Source organism: Mastigoproctus giganteus, chromosome 3 (assembly GCF_048544385.1).
Source record: "Mastigoproctus giganteus isolate SK-2022 chromosome 3, ASM4854438v1, whole genome shotgun sequence".
Lineage (NCBI taxonomy): Eukaryota > Metazoa > Arthropoda > Arachnida > Uropygi > Thelyphonidae > Mastigoproctus > Mastigoproctus giganteus.
Genome location: NC_143577.1, coordinates 200,879,697 through 200,898,294, shown reverse-complemented (window position 1 = coordinate 200,898,294; position 18,598 = coordinate 200,879,697). Strand labels below are relative to the sequence as shown.

Here is an 18,598-nt window from a genome sequence, read left to right as displayed (position 1 = left end):
AACCTGCATTTCGTCTGCTGTCACTATGCGAGCGAGAAAATCCTCTCCTTCATTGCTGTATCACAACAGGTTCTCCAGACACCTCCCCATACATTTTGTTTTGTCCTCCTCTGACAATTGGCGCCTCTGTAGCCAGGTGGGCAGGAGCAGCAGTGTGTAGCACACGCCTCTTGATTAGACCGGGGTTCGAGCCCGTGACCACCAAATACGGAGGATGCAGAAAGGTCAGGGAATGACCACCACATGTCCCCAGAGCAATATGGCCTTAGTTGCTAATGCTCCTAAAAACCAAATAACAAACAAACAAACTTCTGACAATTGTTGGGGCACCCAGTGGAAGCACACCTTTCGAAAACCAAGGACATTGTGAACAGTTGACTTCTTACTTTTGCAATTTCATGCAGTTTCACTCGCCTGTTTCCAAGAACGATGCCCTTAATTTGCGAAGTGTCTTCTGTCTTGCTCGATGAAGGCCTACCTACTCTATGTCAATCTTCAATGTTAACACGGACCGCTTTAAATTCATTGCACCAAAAACACACCTGCTTCTTTGTCATCACCTCTTCGCCATACACAGCAGCCAGTTCACGGTGAACACCACTTGGTGAAGACTCTTTTGCTTGCAAAAAGCGAATAACTTCACGAATACCCTTCATGAACCGATACCTAATTTTTTGTTCAGCAAACCGGTTGTTAAAATGGCACTTGTGATCAGGGTTCTCTCTAGGGTGCCTTAAACGAAATTTCTCTTCTTTCGAATGCATTGCAAGCAAGAAATATAGACATAATAAAGCCTGAAAAACTCATAAGATCTATTAAAGCATTTCAAATGCTTGGATAGGAAAAAGGTCCATACCAAAAAAATAGTTGATGAGTTAATTACTTAAGAAACCTTCAAAAATATAAAATTTGTAGGAAATCATAGATTTGTTGCGCTTCCTTGGAAAAGACTTTTAGAAAACATCGTAATGAATTTGAAAAAAAGACTGTTAAAATATCAATAAATATTTTAACAGGAATTGCATAATTCTGGGAATTATGCAATTCCTATTCAAAGAGCTAAAAATATTGTCAGAACAATTGCTGTAAGTTCAGCAGAAGCGGAAAGGGGTTTTTTCAAAAATGAACATAATGTGTTCAGAGAAGAGAAGTCACCTAACTGTTTCTAATATATCAAACAGAATGACTATTAGTCTAATCAGCCTACCTCTAAAGGAATGGATCCTACTCCTACAGTGAAAAGATGGTTAAGGATAAATCACTCAGCCGATGATGCTCGGATAAAAGCAAAGAAAATTGCAAGTGAGAACGCCAATCAAGAAGCAATATGGAAATATCTTAAATAACAGTTTTATTGTTTTTTGTCAGGTATTATTTAATATTTTTTTATTAATATTTCAAAACTCTTTCTTATAACATAATCTAGTTTTGTGGACCTCTTTTATTGTTCTTATTTAAGTATTAACTGCATGAAATAATAAACTACATTTTGGTATATAGTTTTTTTATACTTAGAACGGTCATTAGGGCAGCGAACCAGTTGTTAAATTATTTGAATCCCACCACTGATTACACTGAGTGTAGTACCACCCAGTTGGTACGTTACTCTGGGGTTACTGCTACCCATATGCAGTACTTTGTTTGTCAAGGTGTGGACTGACCATTGCCTTATACAAGGGGACAATCACCTCCTTATCCCTGCTAGCAAAACTTCTGTATAACATTGACAAGACACCACGAGCTACTATTGCAGCATGTCTGCACTGCCCAGAAAACCTCATATCTAACTGCACGATTAGCCCCAGGTTCTTTTCATTCTCCACTACACTGAGTGAAGTACCACCCAGTTAGTACGTTACTCTGGGGTTACTGCTACCCATATGCAGTACTTTATATTAGTCAATGTTAAACTTCAGTTGCCACCTCTCGGGCCATCTGCTCAACTTTTCCTGATCCTGTTGTAGTAGTGTACTATCATTACTGTCATTAACAATCCTGCCAGCCTTCGTATTGTCTGCAAACTTAGACATTAACCTTGATATACCTTCATCAATATAATTGATAAATACCAAAAACAACAATAGGCCCAACACCAAACCTGGGGGACTCCACTAATAACATTAGTCCACAAAGAGCAGTGTCCGTTGATTATCGCTCTCTGTCTTCTCCCACTCAACCATCCTTTTATTCATTGTAGCAACTTGCCCTTAATGCCATACTGCTCCAATTTGTACAGTAGTCTTCCATGTGCAAAGTATCAAAAGCTTTTCTAAAATCCAAGTATATGATATCAATTTTTTTTTTTTTTTTACATCAGTCCCTTTGTGACCACATCATAGTATCCAATCAAATTAATCAGACAAGACTTAAAACCCATGCTGTGTCTGAACTATAACCACAGTCTTGTCTAGATGATCCTGTATCAATTGCTTATTTAACCAGTGACTCCATTATTTTCCCTGGAACAGAAGTTAAACTAACAGGTCTGTAGTTACTCGTGTCACCCTTTGATCCCGTTTTGTGAATTGGGGACATATTTGAACATCTCCAGTCCAAGGGGATCTCCCCTGAGTCCAAGGAAGCTTTCATAATTATGTCTAAGGGTTTGCTTGCTTCCTTTGCTGCTTTCTTTAATATAACTGGTTAAATCTATCCATCCCAGATGTCTTTCTTATGTTCAATTTCAAAAATTTCTCCTCCACTTGGATCTCAATTATTACGAAATCATTTAGCTCCCTGCCAGAGTTTGATAAGCTTCAGGCCTCCACTTCCCTACAGACTTGCTCTTGTGTGAATATAGATTCAAAATACTCATTCAGTTTGTCAGCTACCTCAGCAGGTTCATCACCAATCGAACCGTCAATGTCAAGTGGACCAATCTGATTCATCCCCTTCCTTCTAAAGTTTACTTAAGTAAAGAAGTCTTTACTGTTTTTTTTTTTCGTTTTTTTTTGCATCCCTTGCCAAAGATTCTCGTAATCTGCCTTTGCTTGCCTAATGTCCTTTGTTACTTGATTACAGACTATCTACCATAGGCATTTGTGTCTCCTGATAATTTATATGCGTCCCATGCATTTTTCTTCTCTGTCATGCATCTCATTTGTTTATCTGACATCAATTTCAGCCTTAACCTTGGACAGTATTTCTTAGTTGGTATGAAAAGCCTAGTAGCTTCCAAGATTAATTCCTTGAATGCTTCCCATTTAGAAATTGCTGTTGGTAACATCATCAGCAGGTCCTATTGTATAGAATTTAAACTCTTGAGGGCACTGTAGTCACCTTTACAAAAGCAAAAACCCTTCCCTTTACTCCGATGGTAGTTACATCTTTAAGTAAATCCCACATCAGTACACTGTGATCACTGCCACTTAGTGGCTCCTTTATCTGCAGATTCTTAATGCACAAAGAATCACTGGTGTTAATCAGAACAAGAGTATTACTCCCTGTTTGCCTCTCCAACATGCTGCTCTAGCAAAACAATCATCCAATAATTCCACAAAAGTCTTGCTAGTGTGTGAATGACCAACCCACAAGTTCCAGTCTATAGTTGGGAAGTTAAAATCGCCCATAATAAGACAATCTAATTTACTGGCCCACTCTATTTCTCTGTATAATTGTTCATTGTACTCATCAGAGTAATTAGGCCTATAACATACTCCTACTCTCAACTTTGTTTTCTCAGTGCCTATGTCACATCAAACTGATTCACACTGCACTGTCCACCTGTGTTAACTGCATGCACTTCCTTAGATTTTGTGTTTCTGAACTAAGAGCATCACCCCTCCCCTTCTATCCTTTCTGTACGCATTGTACTCTCCAAATTCCAATTTGGCGTTCCTTATCTCTGTGTGACACCATATCTTTGATATTACAACGTCAGCCTTTAACGTCTTCACCAGCACCTCAAATTCATCAAATTTATTTACTAAACTCCTAGAATTGTTGTACATGCATATATACCTGCCCTTGTTCTTACTCTTAGTTACCCTAACCCATGAATTTACTTGTTCTATGATGACTCCCAGTAGTCTTTGAAATTCCCAGTACCTCGCGGCGCCTCTGTAGCCAGGTGGGAAGGAGCAGCAGTGCGTAGCACACGCTTCTTGATTAGACCGGGGTTCGAACCCGTCACCACCAAATACAGAGGATGCGGAAAGGTCAGGGAATGACCACCGCATATCCTGGAGCAATATGGCCTTAGTTGCTAATGCTCCTAAAAACCAAATAACAAACAAACAAACAGTACCTCGCTTTCCAGGCTACTGTTAATCTATTAGTCTGTGAATCCCTCCATGCTAGCAGTTTTCCGACCCATCTAACACTGCTTTGATAGCATCAGCAAATATTCTTGCACCCCTTTTATTTAAGTATATCTCATCCCTGTAGAAGCAATGTTGCCTGTTAACAAGCACAGACCATGCTGAGAAAAATTCTACCCCATGAGCCTTGCGGTTGCGGAAAGGTCAGGGAATGACCATTGCCTATCCCCGGAGCAATATGGCCTTAGTTGCTAATGCTCCTAAAAACCAAAATAACAACAACAATGAGCCTTGCACAATCTCTCCAGGGTCGAATTGATTGACAAGGCTCTCATCATATACTCCCTCCTATCATGTTGATTTTAATCCCTTCTCCCTTGAAATTTCTTAATCTTCACTGGTTGTTGAAGTAATATTGTAACCATATTTGAATTTAGCAATGTCAGAGCTTTGCTCTGGAGACTTAACATGGTTTTTACCATGTTTAGTCTCCAGAGCATGTGCTTGAATTGGTTTTTACCAATTCAAGCTTCCCATAAACAACATGGTGTGTTGCATCTGATGATGAGTCATCTGTCACCTGGCATTGCAGCATTGGTACAGGGATGACACATCGTCTATGTGCTGTGGACACTACATTTCAACCCCTGCTCAATGTACTTCACACCTGAGTGGTTACCTCTTATATACTAGGTGCATTGTTTTCTGGTTTACACATGGAGTATATCTAGGATTACTAATAGTCCCACCTCACATTGTGAAGGTGCAAGCAGAGGATTTGATTTTCATAAAACAAATGGACTTCACTGAAATTCAGTCCAACCGAAAACCTATGGATAATTTTATTATGATTACTACCTTAATTTAAATGCTATAAATACCCAGCTAGAGTTTATGGCCATTCTTTACACTGAAGCAGGTGCACTTGGTGTCTCACTGTCCAGAAACCTGCAATCTCTACTACCCAAACCTTAATAATCAATAGCAAAAACTAAAAAGCTGTGGGTAATTTTATTAATTACTAACCTAAAATATTCTACAGTTGCTAATAATCCTACCTCACTTTGTGAAGGTGCAAGCAGAGGATTTCATTTTCATAAAACAAACGAACTTCACTGAAATTCAGTCTATTTGACTCGCAAATGTGGCCCGAATATCAGTTCCCTTAGTGGTTTTGAGTTTAACACAGTTGGATTTAGTGGACAGGCTTACCCTATATGGCCTGTGAAGTTGAGGTTTTACTGTATATTATTTTTATTATTATTTTATATAGTATGAATCAGAGCTGTAATACTCAATATGTTCTACGTTGATAATAATATTAGTAAATTAATAAGAGGAGTTTACCTCAATATAGTACGTGGAACACTTCCGAATGATACCCTCCAGAAATTAAAACGGAAAAGACGAAAAAATCGACAACTTACCGGTACATTAAAGTAAAATATAAATAATTAAAGTAAAATATAAATAATTAAATAATCAATTTAACACAATTCAAAATCAATTCAAAACCATTAAAATTCAAATTAACGCAATTAAAAGAATCTAACGAAAATATTCAAAACGATTTTCCTTCCTGAAGCTGACAATGCTTTTCGACCGACTGTCGTGATCACAGGAATGAAAATTACCGAATCAGGCTAAACCTGCAACTTAAATAGTGATTATGTGTCTTCGCGCATGCGCGTAAAGGTCCACGCATCGGAGATCAAATATGGCCGCCGAACATTAACAGAATTCTCGTGTAATTTAATTTCAACGGTTTCTGCAATTAATAGTCGTGTATAATTACGTTGAACGTTAAGTATTTTGGCCTCGTTAAATAAAAAAGTATGTTTTTCGTTAATGGCATGAAAGGCTAATTCTGACGCTGCTGAACGAGAAGCACGAACAGAGGCTTCGTGTTGATTTACACGGATATTAAGAGAAAACCGCGTGGAACCCTGATAAGACGAGTCGCAATCACCGCAAGAAATGTTGTATACTAGATCATTAATTTGTGTTGCGAACGCCGAAAGAACCGAGCGATTGTTCAGTATAGTGTGTAACTTCCGTATAGGCCTAGCTATAATTTTAAATTCGGTATCTTTAAAGAATCTGTTAAGCTGTTTGTGCCACTGTTCAACATATGGGACAGAAATAAAGTATTTTTTGATATTACTATTGTTGATTGGTGCAGTATTTTGTATCCTATCCTTAGCTTGTACCCTAATTCGATTTATTGTGTTAATGGGATAACCCCTGTTCAAGAATCTGCTAGTTAATATTTGTATTTCTGAGTCTAAAGCAGAATCCGTCGTTGAATATTTATAGGCATTTAGAAATTGATTAAAGATAATCGATCTTTTGTAGGTGAACGGGTGGTAGCTATTATAATGTAGAAGCATACCGGTGTTTGTGGGTTTTCGATAGATGCTAAATTGTATTTTGTTCGAGTCCCGGGTAAGCGTGAAATTTAGAAAGTTTAATGACTTAGTATCCGTATCTTCCCTTTCCAGTGTAAATTTGAGTCTAGAATGAATATTGTTAAACGAATGTAAAATATCTTGGATAGTACTACTATCGGTAATAACTAGAACATCGTCTAAATACCTCCCATAGTATGTGATACGGGGACGAAAAGGTGTCAAATGTATCTGCTCAATCGTTGAGAGATAGATCTCTGACATTAAGCCACTCAGGCTCAAACCCATTGGTAATCCAAAAATTTGTTTGTACACCTTGTCTCGAAAGGTGATGTAGTTAGCCTCAACTAATAGTTTAATTAAGTGAAAAATCTCCTTTATAGGCAGCTTCGTATAATTAATCGGTGTCGAGTTTTTATTTAACATATCCCAAATGATATCTAATGTGTATTCAACGTTTACATTCGTATATAATGATGTAACATCTAATGAGAATAAATTGTCATTGTCGCCGAGTCTACAGTCTTTAAGATTATTAAATAATGTATCGTAATTCTTAATCCCAAATTGTATAACCTGTCTAAAAGGTTTTATAATGTTATATACATGTGTGGCTAAGGCTGAAAATGCCGAGTTCCTGTAGGAAACAATAGGTCGAATCGGAAATCCAGGTTTGTGTAATTTTACCTGACCAAAAAGTGCAGGAATATTGTATGTTCTGGACTTCAATTCCTTCAACTGAACCATAGTAATGTAGTCGTTTTTACGATATGTGGTTAACGTTTTATTGTATTGATTTACCAAATTGGTAAACAGTGTCGGGTCCACTTCACAATAAGTGGAGCTATCAGATACAACTGAATCTAACTTATTAATATAATCATGTTTATCTAGTATTACCACTGTATCTCCTTTATCTGCCCTCTGTATAATAATGTCCTTATTTTCTCGAAGTTCTCGTAAAGCTGAACTGTCATGTGTATTCAATTTAGGAAGTCGTGTTTCTTTTATGTTATTCACAACTTGGTTAACTTGTTGAATAAATACATCTTTTTGTGGAACACTACGAAGTCCAAATTCAAAATCAATTACGCATTGTTTTTTTGGCAGCTTTCGAGGTGGTAAATTATAATTTAATCCTTTGGATAAAAGTGAAATCTGGTCCTGCGATAGTGTACACGAGGAAAGATTTGTAACCTGTTGATATGTCGGTTCGTTGGATACTGGGTGAGGGGGTGTTCGTGAACTAGCCGACATATTCTGTGGTAGTGCGTTATGTGTCTGTGGGGGGGATGTCACCCAACTCGTGTGAACTTGGTCGCAAGCTCGCGACAATGTGTTAGAATTCGCATGAACGTGTCTTGAACTATTCGATAATGTTTGCAACTTATTAACGTGTCTGTTTTTTATTTCTGAGGTTTGTGCTTCCCGTCGCAAATCTATGGAGGTCTTCAATACAGACCAATCGTTCGGATGTAGATAATTTTTTAATTTATCGCGAAGCTTCCTAACCTGGGAAAGGTATTTTTGTTTATCCGAATATCGAGATTTTAAGGCAAGCTTAACAATATTACGTGATGTCGCCAGTGATAGTTGTTTTATGCCTGAAATTTTTTGATTTAAATTTACCCTGGCAAACTTCGGAACGATGTTGTTTTGAAGGCAATATTTTAGGAAAGAAATATGGTAACTTTGGGCCGAGTACCTTAGTGTAGATTTAATGTAATTTTGTACCAAGCCATTCAAAAAATCTCCCATAATTGTGTGTATCGATTGTATACTACTGGAGAGACAGGAAGTGAATGAAATAGTCAATAAGAGTTTGAAAATTAATTAGATAGTATGAATCAGAGCTGTAATACTCAATATGTTCTACGTTGATAATAATATTAGTAAATTAATAAGAGGAGTTTACCTCAATATAGTACGTGGAACACTTCCGAATGATACCCTCCAGAAATTAAAACGGAAAAGACGAAAAAATCGACAACTTACCGGTACATTAAAGTAAAATATAAATAATTAAAGTAAAATATAAATAATTAAATAATCAATTTAACACAATTCAAAATCAATTCAAAACCATTAAAATTCAAATTAACGCAATTAAAAGAATCTAACGAAAATATTCAAAACGATTTTCCTTCCTGAAGCTGACAATGCTTTTCGACCGACTGTCGTGATCACAGGAATGAAAATTACCGAATCAGGCTAAACCTGCAACTTAAATAGTGATTATGTGTCTTCGCGCATGCGCGTAAAGGTCCACGCATCGGAGATCAAATATGGCCGCCGAACATTAACAGAATTCTCGTGTAATTTAATTTCAACGGTTTCTGCAATTAATAGTCGTGTATAATTACGTTGAACGTTAAGTATTTTGGCCTCGTTAAATAAAAAAGTATGTTTTTCGTTAATGGCATGAAAGGCTAATTCTGACGCTGCTGAACGAGAAGCACGAACAGAGGCTTCGTGTTGATTTACACGGATATTAAGAGAAAACCGCGTGGAACCCTGATAAGACGAGTCGCAATCACCGCAAGAAATGTTGTATACTAGATCATTAATTTGTGTTGCGAACGCCGAAAGAACCGAGCGATTGTTCAGTATAGTGTGTAACTTCCGTATAGGCCTAGCTATAATTTTAAATTCGGTATCTTTAAAGAATCTGTTAAGCTGTTTGTGCCACTGTTCAACATATGGGACAGAAATAAAGTATTTTTTGATATTACTATTGTTGATTGGTGCAGTATTTTGTATCCTATCCTTAGCTTGTACCCTAATTCGATTTATTGTGTTAATGGGATAACCCCTGTTCAAGAATCTGCTAGTTAATATTTGTATTTCTGAGTCTAAAGCAGAATCCGTCGTTGAATATTTATAGGCATTTAGAAATTGATTAAAGATAATCGATCTTTTGTAGGTGAACGGGTGGTAGCTATTATAATGTAGAAGCATACCGGTGTTTGTGGGTTTTCGATAGATGCTAAATTGTATTTTGTTCGAGTCCCGGGTAAGCGTGAAATTTAGAAAGTTTAATGACTTAGTATCCGTATCTTCCCTTTCCAGTGTAAATTTGAGTCTAGAATGAATATTGTTAAACGAATGTAAAATATCTTGGATAGTACTACTATCGGTAATAACTAGAACATCGTCTAAATACCTCCCATAGTATGTGATACGGGGACGAAAAGGTGTCAAATGTATCTGCTCAATCGTTGAGAGATAGATCTCTGACATTAAGCCACTCAGGCTCAAACCCATTGGTAATCCAAAAATTTGTTTGTACACCTTGTCTCGAAAGGTGATGTAGTTAGCCTCAACTAATAGTTTAATTAAGTGAAAAATCTCCTTTATAGGCAGCTTCGTATAATTAATCGGTGTCGAGTTTTTATTTAACATATCCCAAATGATATCTAATGTGTATTCAACGTTTACATTCGTATATAATGATGTAACATCTAATGAGAATAAATTGTCATTGTCGCCGAGTCTACAGTCTTTAAGATTATTAAATAATGTATCGTAATTCTTAATCCCAAATTGTATAACCTGTCTAAAAGGTTTTATAATGTTATATACATGTGTGGCTAAGGCTGAAAATGCCGAGTTCCTGTAGGAAACAATAGGTCGAATCGGAAATCCAGGTTTGTGTAATTTTACCTGACCAAAAAGTGCAGGAATATTGTATGTTCTGGACTTCAATTCCTTCAACTGAACCATAGTAATGTAGTCGTTTTTACGATATGTGGTTAACGTTTTATTGTATTGATTTACCAAATTGGTAAACAGTGTCGGGTCCACTTCACAATAAGTGGAGCTATCAGATACAACTGAATCTAACTTATTAATATAATCATGTTTATCTAGTATTACCACTGTAACACTACGAAGTCCAAATTCAAAATCAATTACGCATTGTTTTTTTGGCAGCTTTCGAGGTGGTAAATTATAATTTAATCCTTTGGATAAAAGTGAAATCTGGTCCTGCGATTCTTTTTGTTCCACAAAAAGATGTATTTATTCAACAAGTTAACCAAGTTGTGAATAACATAAAAGAAACACGACTTCCTAAATTGAATACACATGACAGTTCAGCTTTACGAGAACTTCGAGAAAATAAGGACATTATTATACAGAGGGCAGATAAAGGAGATACAGTGGTAATACTAGATAAACATGATTATATTAATAAGTTAGATTCAGTTGTATCTGATAGCTCCACTTATTGTGAAGTGGACCCGACACTGTTTACCAATTTGGTAAATCAATACAATAAAACGTTAACCACATATCGTAAAAACGACTACATTACTATGGTTCAGTTGAAGGAATTGAAGTCCAGAACATACAATATTCCTGCACTTTTTGGTCAGGTAAAATTACACAAACCTGGATTTCCGATTCGACCTATTGTTTCCTACAGGAACTCGGCATTTTCAGCCTTAGCCACACATGTATATAACATTATAAAACCTTTTAGACAGGTTATACAATTTGGGATTAAGAATTACGATACATTATTTAATAATCTTAAAGACTGTAGACTCGGCGACAATGACAATTTATTCTCATTAGATGTTACATCATTATATACGAATGTAAACGTTGAATACACATTAGATATCATTTGGGATATGTTAAATAAAAACTCGACACCGATTAATTATACGAAGCTGCCTATAAAGGAGATTTTTCACTTAATTAAACTATTAGTTGAGGCTAACTACATCACCTTTCGAGACAAGGTGTACAAACAAATTTTTGGATTACCAATGGGTTTGAGCCTGAGTGGCTTAATGTCAGAGATCTATCTCTCAACGATTGAGCAGATACATTTGACACCTTTTCGTCCCCGTATCACATACTATGGGAGGTATTTAGACGATGTTCTAGTTATTACCGATAGTAGTACTATCCAAGATATTTTACATTCGTTTAACAATATTCATTCTAGACTCAAATTTACACTGGAAAGGGAAGATACGGATACTAAGTCATTAAACTTTCTAAATTTCACGCTTACCCGGGACTCGAACAAAATACAATTTAGCATCTATCGAAAACCCACAAACACCGGTATGCTTCTACATTATAATAGCTACCACCCGTTCACCTACAAAAGATCGATTATCTTTAATCAATTTCTAAATGCCTATAAATATTCAACGACGGATTCTGCTTTAGACTCAGAAATACAAATATTAACTAGCAGATTCTTGAACAGGGGTTATCCCATTAACACAATAAATCGAATTAGGGTACAAGCTAAGGATAGGATACAAAATACTGCACCAATCAACAATAGTAATATCAAAAAATACTTTATTTCTGTCCCATATGTTGAACAGTGGCACAAACAGCTTAACAGATTCTTTAAAGATACCGAATTTAAAATTATAGCTAGGCCTATACGGAAGTTACACACTATACTGAACAATCGCTCGGTTCTTTCGGCGTTCGCAACACAAATTAATGATCTAGTATACAACATTTCTTGCGGTGATTGCGACTCGTCTTATCAGGGTTCCACGCGGTTTTCTCTTAATATCCGTGTAAATCAACACGAAGCCTCTGTTCGTGCTTCTCGTTCAGCAGCGTCAGAATTAGCCTTTCATGCCATTAACGAAAAACATACTTTTTTATTTAACGAGGCCAAAATACTTAACGTTCAACGTAATTATACACGACTATTAATTGCAGAAACCGTTGAAATTAAATTACACGAGAATTCTGTTAATGTTCGGCGGCCATATTTGATCTCCGATGCGTGGACCTTTACGCGCATGCGCGAAGACACATAATCACTATTTAAGTTGCAGGTTTAGCCTGATTCGGTAATTTTCATTCCTGTGATCACGACAGTCGGTCGAAAAGCATTGTCAGCTTCAGGAAGGAAAATCGTTTTGAATATTTTCGTTAGATTCTTTTAATTGCGTTAATTTGAATTTTAATGGTTTTGAATTGATTTTGAATTGTGTTAAATTGATTATTTAATTATTTATATTTTACTTTAATTATTTATATTTTACTTTAATGTACCGGTAAGTTGTCGATTTTTTCGTCTTTTCCGTTTTAATTTCTGGAGGGTATCATTCGGAAGTGTTCCACGTACTATATTGAGGTAAACTCCTCTTATTAATTTACTAATATTATTATCAACGTAGAACATATTGAGTATTACAGCTCTGATTCATACTATCTAATTAATTTTCAAACTCTTATTGACTATTTCATTCACTTCCTGTCTCTCCAGTAGTATACAATCGATACACACAATTATGGGAGATTTTTTGAATGGCTTGGTACAAAATTACATTAAATCTACACTAAGGTACTCGGCCCAAAGTTACCATATTTCTTTCCTAAAATATTGCCTTCAAAACAACATCGTTCCGAAGTTTGCCAGGGTAAATTTAAATCAAAAAATTTCAGGCATAAAACAACTATCACTGGCGACATCACGTAATATTGTTAAGCTTGCCTTAAAATCTCGATATTCGGATAAACAAAAATACCTTTCCCAGGTTAGGAAGCTTCGCGATAAATTAAAAAATTATCTACATCCGAACGATTGGTCTGTATTGAAGACCTCCATAGATTTGCGACGGGAAGCACAAGCCTCAGAAATAAAAAACAGACACGTTAATAAGTTGCAAACATTATCGAATAGTTCAAGACACGTTCATGCGAATTCTAACACATTGTCGCGAGCTTGCGACCAAGTTCACACGAGTTGGGTGACATCCCCCCCACAGACACATAACGCACTACCACAGAATATGTCGGCTAGTTCACGAACACCCCCTCACCCAGTATCCAACGAACCGACATATCAACAGGTTACAAATCTTTCCTCGTGTACACTATCGCAGGACCAGATTTCACTTTTATCCAAAGGATTAAATTATAATTTACCACCTCGAAAGCTGCCAAAAAAACAATGCGTAATTGATTTTGAATTTGGACTTCGTAGTGTTCCACAAAAAGATGTATTTATTCAACAAGTTAACCAAGTTGTGAATAACATAAAAGAAACACGACTTCCTAAATTGAATACACATGACAGTTCAGCTTTACGAGAACTTCGAGAAAATAAGGACATTATTATACAGAGGGCAGATAAAGGAGATACAGTGGTAATACTAGATAAACATGATTATATTAATAAGTTAGATTCAGTTGTATCTGATAGCTCCACTTATTGTGAAGTGGACCCGACACTGTTTACCAATTTGGTAAATCAATACAATAAAACGTTAACCACATATCGTAAAAACGACTACATTACTATGGTTCAGTTGAAGGAATTGAAGTCCAGAACATACAATATTCCTGCACTTTTTGGTCAGGTAAAATTACACAAACCTGGATTTCCGATTCGACCTATTGTTTCCTACAGGAACTCGGCATTTTCAGCCTTAGCCACACATGTATATAACATTATAAAACCTTTTAGACAGGTTATACAATTTGGGATTAAGAATTACGATACATTATTTAATAATCTTAAAGACTGTAGACTCGGCGACAATGACAATTTATTCTCATTAGATGTTACATCATTATATACGAATGTAAACGTTGAATACACATTAGATATCATTTGGGATATGTTAAATAAAAACTCGACACCGATTAATTATACGAAGCTGCCTATAAAGGAGATTTTTCACTTAATTAAACTATTAGTTGAGGCTAACTACATCACCTTTCGAGACAAGGTGTACAAACAAATTTTTGGATTACCAATGGGTTTGAGCCTGAGTGGCTTAATGTCAGAGATCTATCTCTCAACGATTGAGCAGATACATTTGACACCTTTTCGTCCCCGTATCACATACTATGGGAGGTATTTAGACGATGTTCTAGTTATTACCGATAGTAGTACTATCCAAGATATTTTACATTCGTTTAACAATATTCATTCTAGACTCAAATTTACACTGGAAAGGGAAGATACGGATACTAAGTCATTAAACTTTCTAAATTTCACGCTTACCCGGGACTCGAACAAAATACAATTTAGCATCTATCGAAAACCCACAAACACCGGTATGCTTCTACATTATAATAGCTACCACCCGTTCACCTACAAAAGATCGATTATCTTTAATCAATTTCTAAATGCCTATAAATATTCAACGACGGATTCTGCTTTAGACTCAGAAATACAAATATTAACTAGCAGATTCTTGAACAGGGGTTATCCCATTAACACAATAAATCGAATTAGGGTACAAGCTAAGGATAGGATACAAAATACTGCACCAATCAACAATAGTAATATCAAAAAATACTTTATTTCTGTCCCATATGTTGAACAGTGGCACAAACAGCTTAACAGATTCTTTAAAGATACCGAATTTAAAATTATAGCTAGGCCTATACGGAAGTTACACACTATACTGAACAATCGCTCGGTTCTTTCGGCGTTCGCAACACAAATTAATGATCTAGTATACAACATTTCTTGCGGTGATTGCGACTCGTCTTATCAGGGTTCCACGCGGTTTTCTCTTAATATCCGTGTAAATCAACACGAAGCCTCTGTTCGTGCTTCTCGTTCAGCAGCGTCAGAATTAGCCTTTCATGCCATTAACGAAAAACATACTTTTTTATTTAACGAGGCCAAAATACTTAACGTTCAACGTAATTATACACGACTATTAATTGCAGAAACCGTTGAAATTAAATTACACGAGAATTCTGTTAATGTTCGGCGGCCATATTTGATCTCCGATGCGTGGACCTTTACGCGCATGCGCGAAGACACATAATCACTATTTAAGTTGCAGGTTTAGCCTGATTCGGTAATTTTCATTCCTGTGATCACGACAGTCGGTCGAAAAGCATTGTCAGCTTCAGGAAGGAAAATCGTTTTGAATATTTTCGTTAGATTCTTTTAATTGCGTTAATTTGAATTTTAATGGTTTTGAATTGATTTTGAATTGTGTTAAATTGATTATTTAATTATTTATATTTTACTTTAATTATTTATATTTTACTTTAATGTACCGGTAAGTTGTCGATTTTTTCGTCTTTTCCGTTTTAATTTCTGGAGGGTATCATTCGGAAGTGTTCCACGTACTATATTGAGGTAAACTCCTCTTATTAATTTACTAATATTATTATCAACGTAGAACATATTGAGTATTACAGCTCTGATTCATACTATCTAATTAATTTTCAAACTCTTATTGACTATTTCATTCACTTCCTGTCTCTCCAGTAGTATACAATCGATACACACAATTATGGGAGATTTTTTGAATGGCTTGGTACAAAATTACATTAAATCTACACTAAGGTACTCGGCCCAAAGTTACCATATTTCTTTCCTAAAATATTGCCTTCAAAACAACATCGTTCCGAAGTTTGCCAGGGTAAATTTAAATCAAAAAATTTCAGGCATAAAACAACTATCACTGGCGACATCACGTAATATTGTTAAGCTTGCCTTAAAATCTCGATATTCGGATAAACAAAAATACCTTTCCCAGGTTAGGAAGCTTCGCGATAAATTAAAAAATTATCTACATCCGAACGATTGGTCTGTATTGAAGACCTCCATAGATTTGCGACGGGAAGCACAAGCCTCAGAAATAAAAAACAGACACGTTAATAAGTTGCAAACATTATCGAATAGTTCAAGACACGTTCATGCGAATTCTAACACATTGTCGCGAGCTTGCGACCAAGTTCACACGAGTTGGGTGACATCCCCCCCACAGACACATAACGCACTACCACAGAATATGTCGGCTAGTTCACGAACACCCCCTCACCCAGTATCCAACGAACCGACATATCAACAGGTTACAAATCTTTCCTCGTGTACACTATCGCAGGACCAGATTTCACTTTTATCCAAAGGATTAAATTATAATTTACCACCTCGAAAGCTGCCAAAAAAACAATGCGTAATTGATTTTGAATTTGGACTTCGTAGTGTTCCACAAAAAGATGTATTTATTCAACAAGTTAACCAAGTTGTGAATAACATAAAAGAAACACGACTTCCTAAATTGAATACACATGACAGTTCAGCTTTACGAGAACTTCGAGAAAATAAGGACATTATTATACAGAGGGCAGATAAAGGAGATACAGTGGTAATACTAGATAAACATGATTATATTAATAAGTTAGATTCAGTTGTATCTGATAGCTCCACTTATTGTGAAGTGGACCCGACACTGTTTACCAATTTGGTAAATCAATACAATAAAACGTTAACCACATATCGTAAAAACGACTACATTACTATGGTTCAGTTGAAGGAATTGAAGTCCAGAACATACAATATTCCTGCACTTTTTGGTCAGGTAAAATTACACAAACCTGGATTTCCGATTCGACCTATTGTTTCCTACAGGAACTCGGCATTTTCAGCCTTAGCCACACATGTATATAACATTATAAAACCTTTTAGACAGGTTATACAATTTGGGATTAAGAATTACGATACATTATTTAATAATCTTAAAGACTGTAGACTCGGCGACAATGACAATTTATTCTCATTAGATGTTACATCATTATATACGAATGTAAACGTTGAATACACATTAGATATCATTTGGGATATGTTAAATAAAAACTCGACACCGATTAATTATACGAAGCTGCCTATAAAGGAGATTTTTCACTTAATTAAACTATTAGTTGAGGCTAACTACATCACCTTTCGAGACAAGGTGTACAAACAAATTTTTGGATTACCAATGGGTTTGAGCCTGAGTGGCTTAATGTCAGAGATCTATCTCTCAACGATTGAGCAGATACATTTGACACCTTTTCGTCCCCGTATCACATACTATGGGAGGTATTTAGACGATGTTCTAGTTATTACCGATAGTAGTACTATCCAAGATATTTTACATTCGTTTAACAATATTCATTCTAGACTCAAATTTACACTGGAAAGGGAAGATACGGATACTAAGTCATTAAACTTTCTAAATTTCACGCTTACCCGGGACTCGAACAAAATACAATTTAGCATCTATCGAAAACCCACAAACACCGGTATGCTTCTACATTATAATAGCTACCACCCCGTTCACCTACAAAAGATCGATTATCTTTAATCAATTTCTAAATGCCTATAAATATTCAACGACGGATTCTGCTTTAGACTCAGAAATACAAATATTAACTAGCAGATTCTTGAACAGGGGTTATCCCATTAACACAATAAATCGAATTAGGGTACAAGCTAAGGATAGGATACAAAATACTGCACCAATCAACAATAGTAATATCAAAAAATACTTTATTTCTGTCCCATATGTTGAACAGTGGCACAAACAGCTTAACAGATTCTTTAAAGATACCGAATTTAAAATTATAGCTAGGCCTATACGGAAGTTACACACTATACTGAACAATCGCTCGGTTCTTTCGGCGTTCGCAACACAAATTAATGATCTAGTATACAACATTTCTTGCGGTGATTGCGACTCGTCTTATCAGGGTTCCACGCGGTTTTCTCTTAATATCCGTGTAAATCAACACGAAGCCTCTGTTCGTGCTTCTCGTTCAGCAGCGTCAGAATTAGCCTTTCATGCCATTAACGAAAAACATACTTTTTTATTTAACGAGGCCAAAATACTTAACGTTCAACGTAATTATACACGACTATTAATTGCAGAAACCGTTGAAATTAAATTACACGAGAATTCTGTTAATGTTCGGCGGCCATATTTGATCTCCGATGCGTGGACCTTTACGCGCATGCGCGAAGACACATAATCACTATTTAAGTTGCAGGTTTAGCCTGATTCGGTAATTTTCATTCCTGTGATCACGACAGTCGGTCGAAAAGCATTGTCAGCTTCAGGAAGGAAAATCGTTTTGAATATTTTCGTTAGATTCTTTTAATTGCGTTAATTTGAATTTTAATGGTTTTGAATTGATTTTTGAATT

General features: G+C 36.1%; 1 protein-coding gene across 1 annotated transcript in view; it reads left to right on the top strand.

The window, feature by feature from the left end:
* LOC150088572 (zinc finger protein ubi-d4-like) overlaps nt 1-18,598 on the top strand; it is a 232,773-nt gene that overhangs the window by 105,905 nt on the left and 108,270 nt on the right. The window lies entirely within an intron of this gene.